Source organism: Lagenorhynchus albirostris, chromosome 19 (genome assembly GCF_949774975.1).
Source record: "Lagenorhynchus albirostris chromosome 19, mLagAlb1.1, whole genome shotgun sequence".
NCBI lineage: Eukaryota > Metazoa > Chordata > Mammalia > Artiodactyla > Delphinidae > Lagenorhynchus > Lagenorhynchus albirostris.
In genome coordinates, this window is record NC_083113.1 from 1,827,565 (window position 1) to 1,842,407 (window position 14,843).

The 14,843-nt window shown below is 55.7% G+C and overlaps 1 protein-coding gene across 1 annotated transcript in view; it reads right to left on the minus strand.

Annotated features, from left to right (window-relative positions):
• ZNF584 (zinc finger protein 584) overlaps positions 1-14,843 on the minus strand; it is a 77,955-nt gene that overhangs the window by 27,196 nt on the left and 35,916 nt on the right.

The following is a 14,843-nucleotide window of genomic DNA, read 5'->3' on the forward strand; positions in this document are numbered from 1 at the left end:
GGCGCATGCGTACTTGCAGAAGCGGGCCCAAAGGTTGTGCCTGGCGGATGTCCAACTTCCAGCACTTGCCAGTTCGTAGGGGTCCGCTGCACAGGCGCAGAGGTCTGTATGAGGTCAACGCCGCCATGTTTAATGAGGGCAGAAGTCTGGCCCGCGCTCGTCGCTGCCCGTACGGGACCCGGCGACTCAGTGAGGCCAGGGCGTCGCGACTGCTGTCCGCTGTGGTCCGGGCCCCACGAGCGTGGGCGGGCACCACTCGCGGGCTCCCCTTCCCCACACTCGCGCGCTCTGGGCTGCTTGGGGCCTGAGCCTCCGAAAGGGGACCCTTCCCTTCACCCCATGCCGGGGTACCCCCGCGACCGACCATTGCCTCTCTTTGGCCCCCGCCTCTCCTGCCCCGTTACCGCGTGCGGGAGGTGGTCGGGGAGGTGCCCTGGAGGTGGAGCCTGAGGGACAGCCCCCGCCCTTTTTTTTTTTTTTTTGCGGTACGCGGGCCTCTCACTGCCGTGACCTCTCCCGTTGCGGAGCACAGGCTCCGGACGCGCAGGCTCAGCGGCCATGGCTCACGGGCCCAGCCGCTTCGCGGCATGTGGGATCTTCCCGGACCGGGACCCCGCCCTTTTTGATCCAGCTGGGGCCTGTGCTGCCGAGGTCACTGATCGAGCGCAGGGCAGGCACGGTGGTGCGTGCCCTGCGCACTCTGCAGCCGCACCCAGTGACACCGGCGGTCTGCGTGGGGAGCACGTGCCAAGACTTCACATCCCCCGCCTAGACTCTGGAGCCGAACTGGGTTGTGGACGCCTCCTCGGCGGGCTTCGCAGAGACAGCGACCACTGTAGCTGCACACCCATGCTGGCTGCAGATGGCAGGGAGCGGCATCTGGCAGAGCTTGGTCTCCAAGGCGCCTGAGGCTCCTCACCTCCAGGTGCCCACCTCATCGTCTAAGGGTGGGAGTTGCCCTTCTCAGACCCGAAGGGGCCCAGCCACGTGACCCAGGCGGTCCTTCATTTGTCCGCACCAACCCCAATTGCCCACCTTCGGGGCATGCGCATTACAGGTGCTCAGCAGCCGCGACGTTTGCTGACTGATTGTAAAGGATACTGACTGACTATAAAGGCTCGCCCCTATCCCTATCCCAATTCCAGGAGCGTTTCAGACCAGAAACTCTGGGCCCCCTTGGACTGTCGTCGTCAGTCACAGCTCATGCCACTGCTCAGGGGGACACAAGCCTTGAAGCTGGTCTGGGCAGCGGGTTAGACCTCAGGCTCGGGTGGATTGAAGTCTGGGAGCCGCACCCAGAGAGGCCAAGGCCCCCAGCCACTGCAGCCTGTGGCCTTATCCCTGGCCTCTGCCTTGGTATGTACAGAGCAGCAGCCTCGGACCTTTTACTGGGGTTGGGGAGGAGCTAAGTAGGTTCCTTCCTGGTCCTGGAGGGACCCTCTCTGATCATTGGGGGGCCCTCCCCGGTCCTGGGGGAAACAGCTGGGGAGGTGCTGACTGGGGGAAAACAGGGAGGCTGGGAGTAGGCACCAGGCACCCTCACACTCAGCAGGATCCAGGGGGCCCCCCAACCCTGCCTCTTTCTCCTCCAAAGTGGACAGGGGTCCACCCCCTCTGAACCTCAGTTTCCCCTGTCAGTGTGGAAGTGAGAACTAAATCAGACAAGGTGAGTTTGGAGCCTGTGGCCTGACTGTCAGTGGTCACTCGATAATGGGCATCTTTATAGACCTGACAGGAATGACCCACCATGCATGGGAGGGCAGGAGAGAGGTCCTGCAGTAAAGCCCTATGTGGTGCGGGGTAGGGGGTCACCTTGCATAGCTGATGATCACACACTACTTGCCAGGCCTAAGACAGTCCAGCCTCCTCAGGTCCCCAGGCCTGGCACAAAATCTGGAGTCTGATCCCATAAGTCTAGGGATGTTGGTGCTGTGTTCTTCAGGCTGGAGGGGGAAAGTCTCTGCAGAAGCCCCTTTGCATTCCTGGTGCATCGTGTTCACTCTGGGCTGACCAGCTCTGGCCATCTCCTCTGCCCTGATTTTCTAACTGCTCCATGAGGGTAGAGGCTGTTTGGTTTCTTCTCCACTGTGTCCCCAGCTGGAAGTACTGAGTCTGGCACACAGTATCTGCTCACAAGTAACTGCTGAAAAAACGATGGATGGAAGGATGGATGGGGCAGTTCTCCCTAGTCTTGCTGCTCCCTCTCTGGGCTTCAGGCAGACACCAAGCGGCTAGGCCTCGCTCCTCCACCAGACACCAATTCCAGACCCAGAGTCCTGCTGTCTCCTGTTCAGAACACCTCCTTACCTGAGTCTGCCCCTCTTCCTGGCCACAGTCTGGGGAAACCCCTTCCTAATGCCAGGTAGGCATTAGGAGTCTGGGAATCAGACCATGTCAGACCTAATCTTCAGAACAACTTGATTAGGCAGTCAGGGAGGCCCAGAGAGGTGCAGTAACTTGCCCAGGGTCACATAGCAAAATGGGGCAGAGCTGGGATTGTAAGGTGGTTGGCCCCGGAGCCTGACCTCTCCCTCCTCCGCTGGCCTCTCCACCATCTCTGCATCATGTCTCCCCCAGTGCCGCAGATCTCTGAACATACTAAGTGCCCAGTAAACAAATGAGTTCAGTCAACTCTGGGCCTTTCCACTGGATCTAGCATGATCCAGAGAGGGGCTCTCCCTGCGCCTTAGGCTTCTCCCTTTTTATTTAATTTATTTAATTAATTAATTAATTTGCGGTACGTGGGCCTATCACTGTTGTGGCCTCTCCCGTTGCGGAGCACAGGCTCTGGACGCGCAGGCTCAGCGGCCATGGCTCACGGGCCCAGCCGCTCCGCGGCATGTGGGATCTTTCCGGACCGGGGCACGAACCCGTGTCCCCTGCATCGGCAGGCGGACTCTCAACCACTGCGCCAGCAGGGAAGCCCGGCTTCTCCCTTTTTAAAGAAAAGACTGCTGAGCCAGTAACCATGTAATTACTGAGGAAAGATGGTCTCTTTGGTTCCAAACCTGCTCAAACAAAGTAACAAGTGAATGTGAACAAACAAGCATATTTATTGTTCCTCTAACTCCTGCAGGACTGTGTCTCCCCCCACCCCCCACAGCTGCTTGGAAGAGAACAAGTTGATCTTTCCCACTATCCTGGGCCTCTCACTGCCTTGGCCACTGACCATGAGTCTAAACCTGGGCTCACAGGGGTGGTTGGCTTGGTCTGGGTGCGTGCTACAGGAGCGGAAGGTCTAGACCTCAAGGCAAGGGAGGTGCCTGGGCCAGTTCACCTGCTAGGTGGGCCAGCCTAAGCCCCTTCCCCATTCTCAATTTGCTTAGCTGTAAATTAGGACCACGTGTTCACGGTGGCTCTTTGGAATTGGGGTCAGGAGTGAGGCAACAGGGCAGAATGTGCAGGACGGGGGTGCCAACGCTGGATCAAATCCGGACCTGTCTTCTCACTTGCAGCACTTGGGGTAAAGAATAGTGGGGAGGAGGAACTGGGCTGGATTTGGAAACCTTAGGACAGGGTATTAATAGGGGTCTCAGAGGCTTGGGTTAAGGATAAATCCAGAAACACATTTTGAACATCCAAATATCCAGAATTAGTGGGTACAGGATCTCAAATCTTGGAGACCAGATATATGAATTCAGATGTCTCACAGATACAGATTATGGTGGCTGCGATTTGGAGGTGCGAGGCACAAACTGGGAGAGAAACGGGGACCTGGACTTGAAGAGGAATCCAAGGCCTTACCTGCAGGAGAAACAGAGACCTGGATTTGGAGGGGACTCAGAGGCAGGAATTGGGGGGAGAACCAGGCATCCGGATTGGGCGGAAGTAGAGGCGGGAACTTAAGAAGTTACTGGTCACGGAGCGGGAGGACCCGGCCATGGGGATCTTGCGGGGGTCTAAGGACACGGCCTAAACCTTTGGGGGGACGCTCCGGCCTACCTCAGTCCTGCACTTGGAACCGACTGACAGGTTGGACCTAGACCGGAAGCCCCGCCCTTCCCTGGGAACGACCAATCACCAGAATCCAAGTGATTGCCTGGCTGGATGACGTAATGCGTCTCCAAGGCGATGGCGAATCGCAGGAAGGCTCCAGCTTCACCCGGAAGCTGGAGTTCCCACCGCCCCCTGCGGAGGCGGGGGAAATGGGGGGTCGCCATGGTAACCCCAAGGCCCAGTCAAGCCTGGACAAGATCGCCGGTTCCCCTCCCGCCAGGTTCTCCGCCGCTGAACTACCCGGCAGAGCCTGGGGCGGACCCCGGGCAGAACCTCATTTTCTCAAGCCTCTCCGTCCCGGCCTCCTCTGGTCACTCCTGACGCCGCGCCGGTCCGGAGAACCACGGAGATGGCAGTCTTCCGGGCGCCAAGAGCCGACAGCTCAGGGCACCCCGAAGGACGAACGCCAGGACTCCTGCACTTCCGGTCCGCGCGGGGCCCCGGCGGGGTCGGCTAGTTGGTTCCGGAGCTGAGGCGGTTCGGGGTCTAACTCGGGCTTGTGCGGGAGTCCGCGGCCTAGAGGGGCGACCGGCCCGAGCCTCCTGCTCTGTCGGAGCCTCAGGTCCGAGTAGAGGGCCGGCTAGGGCTCCCGAGGAGCCACCCATTTTCCGTGAGGGTGGGAGCGCCTGGATACCGCCCCCGGGGCCCTCCCTTCCGCCCTTCGAGGGTGGAGGCGGGCACGATGCTCCCGCGGCTCGCGGGGCTGAGGTGAAGCGTTGGTGCAGGTCGAGCCCTGGACTGTATCGTGGACGGTGGCTGCGAGTCCGGCTGCATGGGTTCTGCCCGGGAGGCGCGGCTTGCCTATCTGGGCCTCAGTTTCCCCATCTGTAAAGTGGGGATGACACATGCAACCATCTCATGGAGAGGTGTGTGAGCGCCAGTCTTTCCAGGTGGCCCCAGAGCTGCATTTAACGCCCTGCACTGGGCGCTGAAGTTTGGAGATTCCTGGAAATCTGAAGGCTAAGAATTTGGCCCAGGCCTGGCTTCCTCTGTCTGAGCCCCTATTTCCCCATCTGTAAAATGGGTGGGGTACTGCCACCGCCTTTCTAGACTTGACATGAGGACTAAAGGATCAGTGTGTATAACACTCTTAGCACAGGGCCAGGTGGTGCCTAGCGGGCACTCAGAATTGTGGCCGCTTTTAGCTTAGTAATAAAATGGATGATCCAGGGACTTCTCTGGCGGTCTAGTGGTTAGGACTGCGTGCGTTCACTGCTGAGGGCCTGGGTTCGATCCCTGGCCAGGGAACTAAGATCCTGCAAGCCTCGCTGCACGGCCAAAAAGTAAATAGAAATGGGTTATCCATTCAGCAGACATTTATGAAACTCTGCTGTGCTACAGGCTCCTGATGCTCCAGCTTTTGGAGCTACATCCCCTGAGGATCTGGTTAGAATGGAGTTTTGCCGGAATCTCCATCTCCACACACAGCCTAATAAAGCACAGGTTTTCCCTGCTGGCCGAAAGTGGAGCGTTTCTATGAAACCTTTCCTAAGTCAAAATGGTGTACAGCGAAGAGTCAATTACCTTAGGACACATCTTGCTAATAGATGCGCAAAATAAATAGAAATAAAGCACAGATGCTCACAGACACAGTTCGAAACTATGGCAGCTTGATGCTGAGGTGGTGAGAGTAGTTCTGGGGAAGGAGCTCCTTCGGCGATGCCTCGCCCCGATTGGGGTGTGTGCTTCCTCTATCACTCAGCTCACTGCAAAACAAATGCTGAACGCTGTTTTAGCTTTTTAACTTTTTTCTTAAAAGTGAAAATTTCTTTCACTTAGATAAAATAGGTACTAATGTAGGTCTTTCATAACAGCAAAGGGGCATAAAGCAAACTTTTGAAAAGTGGGGGATGCATATATTGGGATGGTTTGTTACTCAACAGTAGATAACTCGGCCCAGGTGTCAGGACAAGTGGGCCGCTGAAATGTTGTAACAGCAAAAACGTGCTGCCTTCCGATTACATAATACCTACTTACTGGACAAAATACAGGAAAGGTATGATCACAGAGGTATAAAGAGATGGCTCACAGTCCCAGATCCACCCAGAGGCAGCCACCGTGAGTTGAATGCCAGAAATACTTTCCCTGTGAGGTCGCTTTTGCATCCTTTGTTTCCACTTAGCAACTTCAGTGTGGAGTCTTAGGTCCCTCAGGTGTCTGCAAGGAGGCTGAATGGTGAGGGAAAGACCAGAGGCTCCACCACCAGGTTATTAGTATGAAGACATGGGGCAGACAGATAGCAGACCCTGCCAAGTGAGTGGCCCCCTGATTCAGGTTGGGTGGCGCCAGGGGCAAGGCCATCTCCTGGGTTTCCAGGGAAGCGGGGGAATGGGGCTCTGACATGGGTTGGGACATGTGAGGCTCCTTGTGTCTGGGAGTCAGGCGTAGCCATGGGGCCTCAGACACTCCTCAACCCTGCAGAAAGTTAGAGGTTTGGGCTAGGCCCCAAAGAGGAAAACATCCATTCTCACATGGCAACCAGAGGGAGCCTCTGAAAACCCAAGTCAGATTTCATCCCTCCCCTGCTCAAAATCCTCCCTGTGTCACTCACGGGAAAAAACAATCCGCACAGTGGCCTGCTAGGCCCAGAGGATATGGCCCCTGTCACCCTCCACTCTCTTCTCCCTCTCAGCTCTGTTCCAGCCACACGGGCCTCCTCAGGGCCTTTGCACTTGCTGTTCCCTCACTGAACATGCTCTTCCCCAGGGAGCCTCATGGCTCACTCTGCCCCTGCCCCCAGGTCTTGCTTTTTTTTTCTTTTTTTTAAAAAAAATTTTTTTAATGACTTTCACATGTCTTTTACTTATTTATTTTTATATTTTGGCCACACCACATGGCATGTGGGATCTTAGTTCCCCGGCCAGGGATTGAACCCATGCCCCCTGCAGTGGAAGCACGGAGTCTTAACCGCTGGACCGCCAGGGAAGTCCCCCCAGGTATTGTTTTGAATCCCACCTTCTCCATGAGGCCTTCACTGACTACTCTACTTACTGTAATTTTTTTTGAGATATTAGTCATGTACCATAAAACTATTTCAAAGTGTACAATTGAGTGTTTTTAGTATCTTCACAAAGTCATGCAACCATCACCACTTTTGTAATTCCAGAACATTTTCATGACCCCAAAAAGAAACCCCATATCCATTAGCAGTCACTCCCATTCCCCCCACCCTCCAGCCCCTGGCAGCCACTAGCTTACTTTCCGTATGGATCTTCCTATTCTAGACATCGTATAAAAGTGGAATCATGGAATACATGCCCTTTCATGTGTGGCTTTTTTCACTTAGCTCCAAGCCCAGTTCCACTTTGTCCAAGCGACCCTTTCCTCCTGCACGTGCCTCTTGTGCTTCACGGTTTTCTTTACACCAGGGTTTCTTCACCTCAGCACTACTGACATGTTGTCCTGGGGTTGGGGGTGGGCTGTGCTGAGCGTTACAGAGTCTCTGGCCTCCGCCCAGTGGATGTCACAGCACCCTCAACCCCAGATGTGACAACCAAAATTGTCTTCAGACATTGCCAAGGGTCCTCCTGGGGGGCAAAACTCTCCCTGGTGGAGAACTGCTGACTTACATCAACTCGCTTGTTTTTGCTTAGAAGGAAACCTGACGGCATCCACCAAAACATAGAAACAGCCAGAAAAAGAAGGGAACTCGAAGTGTAAATTCCTGGACAGACTCCTTCGGTTAAACTGTGCTTGATAATGCTGAAAGCAGAGGCCCCGGGCTTGAGGCCTGCCTTTGCTCTGACGAGAGAGAGAGGGGCCAGAGTGGAAATGTCAGAGACCTCCCAGTGCCTCCCAGTGCCTCCCAGTGCCTCATGCAGGTTTCCTGCTTGCTGCTGCAGCAGCAAGTTACTACAAACTTAACACATGTTTATTATCTTAAAGTTCTGGAGGTCAGAAGTCCAAAGTGAGTCGTAGGGGCTAAAATCAAGGTGTAGGCAGGGCCGCGCTCCTCCTGAAGGCTCCTTGCCTTTTCCAGCTTCCAGAGGCGGCTCAAATTCCTCATTTCTGTGGCTGCACCACTCTCACCTCTGTTTCTGTCATCACATCTCCTCCTCCCCTGACTCTGGCTCTCCCTCTTATAAGGAGCATCGTGACCACATTTAGGGCCCACCTGGATGATCCAGGACACTCTCCCTATCTCCTGGGCTCTCATCACATCCACAAAGTCCCTTTTGCCATACGAGGTGGCACGTCCGCAGCCTCTGGGGATTGGGATGTGGACCTCTTCGGAGTCTGTTATTCCATCGAGCACACATATACATTGCACTCTAATCCCTGGTCGGCAGCACTTTCCATCGTGGGGCTGGTGCAGCCACCAGATGGCCAGCACTGGGTGAGTCCGGAAGTACGTGCAGGGCAGCTGGTGAAGGGGATGGGTCCGAGGGAAGCAGAGGTCAGCCGGGGGCCAGTGGTCAGACAGGTGAGAGAGGACAGTGGAGGGGCGGGGCAGAAGCAAGCCTGGAGACGCACAGAGTTACCCCTGACCACCTCAGCCACTGAGCTGTCTGCTTAAGCTCCTGCTGAAACGCCTTTCTTTATGTTCTCCCCTTTTTACAGCTTTCAAGACTCTTGAGGAAATTTGGCCAAGCTCCAGGATGCCTCAGCCATGGGGGTTTGCTTTCATGGCTCCTGGCACCTTTTCCCCTCTTGGAAACTTCCAGCCTCTCCATTTCTCGGCTCTTCGGGCCAGTACACTGAGCAGGCTGATTCCCAGTGAGCTGCCCTGGGATGTCAGGAGCGGCTGAGGTGGAGCCTAGGACCCCGGCAGAGGACAGTGCGGAGAGGCCCCCCTCTCAGGAGGGGAGCCTGCATGGAGGGGTGGTGGACAGCAGGACAGCTACCCCAGGGCGCAGGCTTGCAGGGCTGTGGCCTTGCTATGAGCCCCAGTCCAGGACCTGACATTTCAAGGAGCCTCGTGTGGGAACCCCACTTCCTCTCCAGCGTCCTGTGTGACCAGGGGTCTTGCTCCTAACCCCCCCGCACCCCGTGAGTGTACTGAGGTGCTTTTCTCGTGCTGCTCCCAGCATAAGCCCTAGGGGGCAGGGGTCTGGGGGAGGGGGAGAGCATCTTAGGCAACAAGCTTCTGTAAGAGCAGACGCTGCAGGCGGCCCCCGTCCAGACAAGCCCCGCTCACTGGTGCCCGCCTTCAGTCGGAGTTCCAACCTCCAGGCCTGCCTGACAGCAATAAGGCCTTTGGTAGGCGGGCCTGTGGCAGCGCCAGATAATTCACTCGAGAGGGAGTGGCCCTTTCTGTGCACCCAGAGTACGAGGTCCTTTCACAAGAGCTCCACGCTCTCCCAGCAGTGCACCCACAGACATGAGAGGTCCCAATTTTGTAAGCCCCTTGAGCCCTGGGAGAGCCAGCAGTGAGAAGCCCCAGGGAGTGCACAAGGGCCTTCTGCCAGAGGTGGAAGCTGCCCACACGCCGGCACACGCGCGCACCCACGCTTCTTCCTCTGCAGCAACCTGGCCAAGCCTCCGCGTTCCAGGGTAGGCATGCAGGCGAGCGGCCCTCCGAGTGCCCTTCAGCCACCGCTCCAACCTCATTGAGCGTGGTAAGCCCCACCAACAGCTTCAACCAAGCCCTAACACTGCCCCTGGGCAGGAAGACAGACCTCACCGAGCCAGGGCGTTTGATGTGCAAACACCCATAGGATGGAGAAAGGGACACACAGCGGGAGCAGACCGTTGGGGCCGTCACAGCCGGCTGCTGAGTGCCGTAAGGGGGCCGCATCGGCTAACATCAGATGTGTCTGTATGGCTGTGGTGCAGGGGCCACGGGATAGGTGGGCAAAAGATGCGGATTGACATAGGGGGCGGGGGGGGCGGGGCCTGACCAGCGCTTCCCTCCCAGGAGAGCAAGCAGGCTCAGCGTCACCTTTGGGGCCCCGGGGGCCTCGGAATCTGCCCTGAAGCTTTCAAACCCAGATGCTCGAGCCCCACTCGCAGAGATTCTGATTTCAGCTCTGGCGAGCGACCCGCTCACCGGGACGTTTCAGAGCCGCCCAGGTGTTTCCCACCCGCGACCCTCCCACGCCTTTCCCTGTCCAGATCTCCCAGAAGTCTGACTTGGGGCAAGGGCTATCAACCACCGTCCTGGCCACTCACCCGCTTTTCCCCGGCCGGGTGGGCTGCACTGCCCCGTCCGGGACGCCATCTCCTTGGCGACGACGCAGGCTCACGCTTCGCTGGCCTCGGTTACCACGACAACCGGAGTCCTGGGGCGGACGGAGAGCAGGCGACCCGTGCCGGCAGCCCTCAGCGAGTAAGTGGCATCCTGCGCGTACCCACGACCCCAGCCAGCAAGGCGGGGCCTCGGGGCGCTCGGCGCGGCCGCCACCCCCGCACACGCGGTCCCCGGCGGAGGCCTGACGTGAGCACTTCCGGTCCGCATGCTCCGGGCCCCGGCTGGCCGCCGCAAGTCCGTCCTTCAGGTCCGGGCGGGTCTGTCTTCTGTAGATGTGGCTCCCGCGTCCCGCATCCCGATCGTGGAGGCTGAGGCCCACGAGGGGAGGCACCACCGGGAGGACAGGCATAGAAGGGAGTTTAGCCCGCACTCAGAGGGTTACTCCTTTCGCCCTACTGTGTGTCACGCTCTGCCTTCCCATTGGGTGTACGGTGTAGAATAGGACAGGCGCGCTAGGATTTGCGTCCTCTGGGGCTGTCAGTGGGGGTGAGCTTGGCTTGTGATTCAGGGTGGTGGAGCCGACCCGGCCTCAGCACGGAATCTGTGCCCTCCTCACCTCAAAGCTGCCTCTCTTGATTTCCCTGAAAACCCTCTTGTTAGCCTCAGTGGGCCATGTCCAGGTTCTGAGAACGTTCAACCTCACTAACCTCCTTTCCATGGGCTGTTGCCATGCAGTTGTGCAGGACTCAGCCTGGGTCATATTAACCTCTCAGCACCCCACCTCCCTGCCCAAAGGTGGCTGCCTCGTGTCCTATTCCCATACACCAGCAGCCCCGGGGACAGTTAGAAAAGCTGGGCGAGCACTCAGAGTGGAGGTCATGGTTACCCAGGGCAGACGGGAGGTTACTGGCAGAACACCTGAAGCAGCTGCAGTTCAGGGACAGGGACAGGCTCCTGGCAGCCCTTGCCGAGCTCAGTCACAGATCCTGGGTCCATGGCTGGAAAGTCATCCAGCTACAGGTAAGGGAGTTCGATGGTGCAGGCTAGGAGCAGGGCAGGAGAGGCAGAGAGACGCAGCCATGGTCTGCAGCTTCCCTCTGCTGAGTCCAGTGCTGGGAAGCAGTTGGGCAGAGGGGCCACGGTGGGAGCAGGGTGTCTGGGGACAGTTCTGGAGGTGCCCTGTGCACATGGCTAATGGGTGCCCTCAGCCCCTGCCTCCTGTGAGTTCAGGGTCCCTTCCTGTAAGACGGGGGCTGCTGCTTCCTGGGACCACCCAGTCTTCCTGACCGTCTGTCTAGGCACTGAGCAGTCATCTGACTCTGCATCACCAGGGATCAGGAGAGCCCCCTGTGCAACCCACCCATCCTGTACAGGGTGCTGGGCCGGTCTCTGAATTGGTTTCCTGTAGCTACTACAAGTTACAACCTACTGGGCATCTTAAAACAACAGAACTTTATTCTCTCAGTTCTGTAGGCCAGAAGTCTGAAATCAAGGTGTTGGCAGGGCCATACCCTCGGCAGGCTCTGAGGCAGAAATCATCCTGTACATCTGTCGTGGCTTCTGGTGGTTCCATGTGTTCCTTGGCTTGTGGCTGCCTCACTCCAATCTTGGTCTTCTCTGTCTGCCTCCCTCTTATAAAGATTCTGTCATTGGATTTAGGGACCACCCCAGGAATTCAAGATGATCTCATCTCAAGATCCTTTTTTTTTTTTCTGGCCGCACCCAGCGGCATGTGGAACTTGCCCAACTAAGGATCAAACCTGCACCCCCTGCAGTGGAAGCACAGAGTCTTTTTTAAAATTTTTATTTATTTAATTTAAAAATTTAACTTTATTTATTTTTTATACAGCAGGTTCTTATTAGTTATCTATTTTATACATATTAGTGTATATATGTCAATCCCAATCTCCCAATTAATCCCGTCACCACCACCACCCCACCCTGCCACTTTCCCCCCTTGGTGTCCATACGTTTGTTCTCTACATCTGTGTCTCTATTTCTGCCCTGCAAACTGGTTCATCTGTACCATTTTTCTAGGTACCACATATATGCGTTAATATACGATATTTGTTTTTCTCTTTCTGACTTACTTCTCTCTGTATGACAGTCTCTAGATCCACCCACGTCTCTACAAATGACCCAATTTTGTTCCTTTTTATGGCTGAGTAATATTCCATTGTATATATGTACCACATCTTCTTTATCCATTCGTCTGTTGATGGGCATTTAGGTTGCTTCCATGACCTGGCTACTGTAAATAGGGAAGCACAGAGTCTTAACCACTGGACCACCAGGGAAGTCCTCAAGATTCTTAAGTACACCTGCAAATACCCTTTCCCCAAATAAGGTCACATTCACAGGTTCCAGGGATTAGGGTGTGGACATATCTTTTGGGGGTGGCGGTGCCATTCAATCCACTACAGCCTCCTTCAGTGGAACCTGCTCAGTCCTAGGTGACCTCATGCCCACTGATTCCACGGTGATTGGTTGTCCTGGGTTGGCCAGGCTGCCCTGGCGTCTTCTCTCATCCTGTGGGTCCTTGGCCTCTGGGTCCCTGGGGGTCCAGGCAGTCATACTCGGGGTGGCCTGAGGCCCTGCTCTGGCTGCCAGCTGTTGTGCAAAACGGGATGTGAGGCCAGCAGTCATGACCCCACGGGGGCAGCATTCACTGGAAGCCTTGGGGCAGGTCCCAGTGTCCTTCACACAGGTGACCTGGTGCTGTGTCAGAGGGACCTGGAACCCGGCTCTGGGGCTTCCAGGATACACATTGTAGAAGTCTGGTCCCTCTCCTGAGCTTATGCACAGAAACCTGGGCACCTGCCCTCCTGCTGCTCCGCACTCATGTGGCGTCCCCTCCTCTGTGTGAGGGGCTGGAGTTCACCCTGGGGTTATAGTTGTACAAGGAGAAGGGGTGGCAGGGTCCCCACATAAGCACTCGTGGCTGGGAAGCCCCCCCCTTGTGTGTGGGGACCTCAGATCCTAGCCTGGTGGTGTCCCTGGACTGATCCCCATTAGTAGAGGGTCCTGGTGGCAGCGCCAGCAGCTCTGCAGTTGGTCCTCCTGCAGGGTCAGCCTGGCTTCTCGGAGGCAGACCAAGGAAATCCGCAAAACCTGCAGCGCCCAGAGGCAGAGACTCAGGGGTACAGGGAAAGCTGGGGTGATGGCGGCATGGGTCTGCCCTGCACAGCTCTCTGACTGGCAGACACCTGCCAGGGGGTGAAGTCCACACCTGTGAGAAGCAGATGCTGAAAGCCGTGGGTGGTGGTAGGAGCCAGTGGGCCCCCTGGGTGCGGAGACAGGGCTCCAGGGTCAGACAGGCTCGGCATGAGCACACGTGCTCCACGTCCTGCCCAAGTCTCGCTCTCACTGAATGACAGCTTGCCATCTGTGAATTGGTGACAGCAGTGCCCTGGGGCTGGGGACACCATAAGGCATCGCCCTGTGCCCAGCATACTACCCATTTATTCCCAGCAGGTATGTCCAGCTTCCCACAAAGTGTTTTCTTCTCGAAACGAGTGGATTAAGAGACACCCAATTGAAGAAAAGTCTGTGCCCTGTGGGAGAATGCTGTCAACCTGGCATTAAGCTTCTGATGTGAAAACTGCTTGGTGTGCAGTTAGCTTGGCCATGGGCAAGAAGTTGATGTTTTATTTTTACCTAACAATTTTGAAGACCTTGTTTTTCTTGCTACAAGAGTATTGTTTAAACACACACACACACACACACACACACACACACACACACACACACACACTTCCTTTCCATGCAGTATTGTCCCTGTAGCCGGGGCTCAGATGACATCCTGGATGTGGCAGGGTGGTCTGGCCCAGGCGGCCTTGGGCAGACACACTGGCATGCCAAAGGCAGGAACACCTTGTGGCATGAGTACATTCCATTTTTTTTGGGGGGGGGATACAATTCACATGACATAAATGAACCATTTTAAAGTGTACAATTCAGGTTGGTTTTTGGTATATTTTTTAGTTTATGTATTTTCTGTGTTGTGCAGTCATCATCACTAATTCCAGCACCCCAAAATGAAACTCCATATTCATTAAGCAATTACTCCCCATTCTTCCTCCCCTCAGCCCCTGGCAACCACGAATCTACCCTTTGTCTCTGGATTTGCTTTTTCTGGATTTTTCATATAAATGGAATTATACACTATGTGGTCTTTTGGTGTCTGGCTTCTTTCACTGACCATGATATTTTCCGAGGTCCAACCGAGTATCAGTACTTCATCCCTTTTTATTGCTGAGTAATATTCCATTGTATGGATAGACAACAATTTGTTTAGCCACTCATCAGTTGATGGACATTTGGGTTATGAAGCTGTTATGAAGCTGTTATGAAGAATGTTACAGCTGTTACGGCTGTTATGAAGAATGCTGCAGTGAACATTAGCATACAAGTTTTTGCTTGAACACCTGTCTTCATTTCTCTTGGGTAGATACATAGGAGTGGAGTTGCGGTGTCATGTTTAACCATTGTTTAACCATTTGGGGCAACTTCCAGGCTGTTGTCCACAGTGGCTGGCCGTGTCCTTTTCCGTTCCCACCAGCCGTGTGGGAGTGCGTTCTGCACTTGCCTTTTTCTGCCGGCTCTTCCTGTGCATCTGTCCTTGTCAGGGCAGACTCTGCCTGTGGAGAGTGCTGGATGAGTCTGAGCAGTTTATCTGCAGTGGGTGACGCACAACAGGGCTTGCTGCCAGCAGCTC